We start from the raw sequence: 5,318 nt of genomic DNA, 5'->3' as shown, positions 1-5,318 counted from the left end.
CCCCCCCCCCCCCCCCCCCCCCCGCCAACCTCCAGGGAGGTGAGGGGGACCAGGGACTGAGTTCAATCACCAATGGCCAATGAGTTCATCAATCATGTCTATGATTCCATGAAAACCCCTAACTGGGTCAGTTCCTGACTTAGTAACTCAGTATTGTTTCAGGCATCTCTCTATGTTCATATGCATATATCTACTTTATTCCTTCTGACACAGTGGTCAGTCAAACATATGTCCTATTATTTATTAACAATAACATTATAATTTTATTAATTGAACTATAATAAAATGTATTAATTATAAAGGACATGGTATCACTAGGGTACAGGCAAAACTACTGTAAAAGAGGGACCCAAACACAAAAACTGAGCACCAGGGCAACCTATCTCTCTCTCTCTTAAGACAGTGCAGAGATGAGCATACCATGCAGCTGGGTGCAAATACAGAGAACAAACTGGTGATTGCCAGAGGGGAGGTGGCAACAGGTGAAATAGGTGAAGGGGGTAAGAGGTACAAACTTCTAGTTATAAAATAAATAAGTTATGGAGAAAAGGACTGCATAGGAACTACTACATATTTACCCAAAGTATACGAAAATACAGATTCAATGGGTTACATGGACCCCAATGTTTATAGCAGAATTATCAACAGTAGCCAAGCTATTGCTGAAAAGAGTCCAAATGTCCATCAACCAATGAATGGATAGAGAAGATGTAGTATATATACAATGGAATATTACTCAGCCATCAAAAAGAATCAAATATTGACATTTGCAACAACATGGATGGAACTAGAGTGTATTATGCTAAGCAAAATAAGTCAGTCAGAGAAAGACAAATACCATATGATTTCACTCTATGTGGATATTAAAATACAAAACAGACAAACCATATGGAAAGGAAAAACAAGAGAGAGGGAAACAAACCATGAGACTTTTAACGATAGAGAAAAAACTGAGGGTTGATGAAGGGAGGTGGATGGGGGATGGTCTAGATAGGCGATGGGTATTAAGGAGGGCACTTTGATGACTACTGGGTGCTATATGTAAGTGATGAATCACTAAACTCTAGTCCTAAAATCAATATTACACTATATGTTAACTAACTAGAATATAAACAAAAATTTGAAAAAGAAAAAAAATAATTAAAAAATTTTTTAAATAAAAACTGAGTATAGGACTTGAATAGACATTTTTCCAAAGAAGGCATTACAGATGGCCAACAGATACATGAAAAGATGCTCAACATCACTCAACATCAGAGAAATGTAAATCAAAACTACTATGAGATATCACCACACACCTGTCAGAATAGCTAAAATTAAAAGCACAAGAAATGAATCTACAGTTATTTCAAAGTAAAGTTTTATTAAAAAATTAATAATAAAATAGATGATATTTTTGAATCCCTAAAGCAAAAACATAAGAAGAAAATTGTTAGCTTTGATGACATCAAAACTCAAGTTTCCTCCTTAATGACAGTCACTGTATACACACAGAAGAGGACAGATGAGAAAAAGATATTTAAAACAACTGCCGATGGCCAGAATATATTATACAACTTGAGGAAAAATGAACAGGAAGTACTATGGAAAAATAAAGACTATGAAGAGGCAATTCACACAAGGAGAAACTTAAAAGGCCAACAGATATATGAAAGATTTCTCAAAATCAAGTGTCATGAGGAAAAATGGAAATTAAAACAAAAGTGGGGCACTCATCTATGCTTATCAAAGATGAGAAAAGTGAGGAGGCCATGTGTGAGGGGAGATGATGCAGGGAGAACCACAGTGGAATACCATGTAGGTATCTATTGTTAACAAATTTCAGATTGAGGCTATAAGAACTAACAATGCACTTTTTGGGGGGTTTTAGGAGTTGCAATTCCAGGAGACACAGATTCAAGAGGAATTGAATGCATGTTCCAATTTGGGGAAGAAATTAGGGGTTATAAAGGCTAAAACTGCAAGGTTATATAAACTGTTTTTGAAAGAATTATGATTGATGCTGACAAAGTTTAAGCTATCTAATACATAGAAATGTTCCAAGATATGGTTAAGTGGTTAAGGCCCAAGTGTGAGAGTTCAGTTTCCATCAGGGTGTGGATGTGCATAAGCTCTGTGTTTCCAATGACCTCCCAGCTCCATTTTGGGACCCCCTTGCAATTATAACTCAATTTTGTAACTCTCTGTTCCCACTGTCCTCATGGCAAAATGGACATGTACAGATTATAAGAGAAAAACTAAAAAAGAACCTGTTCCAGAGAATAATACTAGTTGTGTAAATTTAAAATAAAAACATGGGGCGCCTGGGGGGCTCAGTTAAGCATCAGACTCGATTTCAGCTCAGATCATGATCTCATGGTTGGTGGGGTAGAGCCCTGAGTTAGGCTCTGTATAGTGTGGAGCTTGCTTGGGATTCTCCTTTCTCTCTCTCTCTCTCTCTCTCTCTCTCTCTCTCTCTCTCTCTTTCAAATAAATAAACATTTAAAATAAAATAAAATAAAAATATATTCAAATAAATAAACATTTAAAATAAAATAAAATAAAATAAAATAAAAATATAAACTGCAACACAGACTTATCAAAGATACAAATGAATTTAATGATACATGTCAAAGCAGACAAATGCCATTGTGTGGGAGGAGAGTAGAATGAGGGGATGGAACAGGAATGCGACTTGGCTTAGTAAAGAGCTGTTATCCTTAAAGATAAAACTGTCAGTTATTTTATCAGCAAAAAATGGGTTATTGGGGAATAGCAAAGAGTAACAATTTAGGACAAGCAAGCTATGGCAAAACCATAGGCAAGTCTGGAGAACAAAGGAGAGAGCTGCTCTTTTACAGAGAAAAAGGGGAAGGTGAGAGGAGCTGTTATAAAAACAAAGTCCATTGGAGCAAACTAGGAGTTCAAAGTACAGTGGCTTTTCATTCCAGGATGAGTGATAACTTCATAATTAGCCTGTAGGGTGCAGAAATCTCATACCCCAAATAGGTAAATCCACAGACAGAATTCATACTGGTGGTAGAATGGGTTGAATAGTGTTCCCAAATAGGTATGCTGAAGCCCTAAGCCCCAGTGCCTGTGAATGTAACTTTATTTGGAGATTGGGTCTTTGCTGATGTACTGAACTAGAGTGGGCCCTAATTCAGTAATGGTATCTTTATAAAAAGAGAAGAGACACAGAGGGAAGGTAGCCACATGAAGACAGAGGTAAAGCAAAGATTGGAACGAGGCTGCCATAAACCAAGGAAGCTGGTAGAGGCAAGGTAAGATTCTCCCCTAGAGCCTTTGGAAGGATCATGGCTCTGCCAACACTTTGATTTCAGACTTCTGGACTTCAGGACTGTGAGAGGATAAATTCCTCATGTTTTAAGACACCCAAATTGTGGTCCTCTGTTAAAGCCGTCACAGGAAAAAAACACAATACACTGGTCACCAGTGTCAAGGGGAGGCAGAAAGTAGGAGCAACTGTTTAACAGTTGCAACTGGGTACAGGGTTTCCTTTTCAGGTGATGGAAATGTTTTGGAACATTTCCGGTGAAATTGTTTAGAACTAAATAGAGGTTGCATAACATTGTGAATGGATTAAATGCCCCTAAAGGAGTGATAGGTATTAAGGAGGATGCTTGTGATGAGCAACGGGTGTTGTATGTAAGTGATGAATCACTGAATTCTATGTCTGAATCTAATACTACATTATATGTTAACTAACTGGAATTTAAATTAAAACTTGAAATAAAAAATAAATAAAATAAAAATAATACATACATACATACATACGTCCTGCTGTGGTTTTGATTGATATTGAATTGAATCCATAAAATAAAACAGGAGAATTAACTATTTGAGACAACATGAATAGACCTAAAGGGTGTTATGCTAAGTGAAATAAGTTAGACTGAGAAACACATACCATAGGATTTCACTCATAAGTGGAATCTGAAAAAAATGAATAGGGGGCAGCTGAATGCCTCAGTTGGTTGAGCATCTGACTCTTGATTTTGTCTCAGGTCATGATCCCAGGGTTGTGGGATCAAGCCTGGCATTGGGCTCTGGGCTGAGCTTAAGATTCTCTCTCTCTCTCTCCCTCTGCCCTTCTTCCTAACTCGTGCACTCGTTCTCTCTTTCCAAAAAAAAAAAAGAATTAAAAAATAAAGATGAATAAACAGATAAAAAGTAGAATCAAACCTATAAATACATAAACAAACTGATGGTTGCCAGAGGGACGGAGGGTAGGAGGTTGAACAAAATGGGTGAAGGGGAGAGGGAGATACAGACTTCTAGTTATAAAATGAATGAGTTGCAGGAATAAAAGGCACAGCATAAGGAATAAATTCAGTGATATTGTAATAGCAATGTGTGGGGACTTGTGGGGAATATAGCATAATATATAAACTTGTCGAATCACTATGTTGTACCTCTGAAACTAAAAAGCATTGTCTGATTATACTCAAATTTAAAAGAGTAAAAAAATAAAATTAGAGGACATATTTTTAAAGGAATACTTGAGGAGAAATGACAGCTAGTGAAGCTTCTGATCTGTGAATATGGTATAAGTCTTCTTTGTTGGCTTTAATTTCTTGTCCAAATATTTTATATAATTCCCTTATGCATATATAAGAAAATAAATAGGAATTCTTATTTTTGCCCAGAAGAAGTAACATAACAGACACTCATTCTTACAATTGATGGAGATCTTTCCATGTCCATACATAGAGCATTCTCATTGTTTCATGACAAATAATACTGTACTTACATCCATAATGTGTCATTACATATGCAGCCAGCCTCCACAGATGTACTTTGGGTTTGTTTCCAACTATACTGAAGCTGTAATGAATGATGTTGGTTATTTGAGCAGCCAGCTCTAACTCCTCACTCCTCCTTTAACCTGGCATGTGGGCCACAGCCTTAATAGGGGTCAGGAACTCAGAAAATAGTCTGGCTCTGGAAGTGGTTTCTCCTAATCCAGCCCCCCATTTTCCAGTTTATGGGAGTGGGGAGTAAAGCTCCAGGGTAGCCCCTCCAGTCTCTGCCTCACCTTAACTTCATTTCTTCTGCTCCACTCCAGTTCTCCATCAGCATAGGTGACCATGCATATATGCACACACTCACCAAGATGTAGAAGAAACCATTTTAAAGCCTGAGCTCTTGGCTCCTTCCCTCAAGATACCATGCTTGGATGACTACTAGACAGGAAAGAGCTGACCCAAGATACAGAGTACATGGAGACATGACCTGGTAGGAGTCTCCAGACACCAGACTCAGCTACTAGAAGTGAGCGACAGTGGAGACTGTACCCAAGGAGGAGCTGAGATATA

This window comes from Panthera uncia (assembly GCF_023721935.1).
Source record: "Panthera uncia isolate 11264 chromosome A1 unlocalized genomic scaffold, Puncia_PCG_1.0 HiC_scaffold_17, whole genome shotgun sequence".
Classification (NCBI taxonomy): Eukaryota; Metazoa; Chordata; class Mammalia; order Carnivora; family Felidae; genus Panthera; species Panthera uncia.
This window is presented reverse-complemented; position numbering follows the sequence as displayed.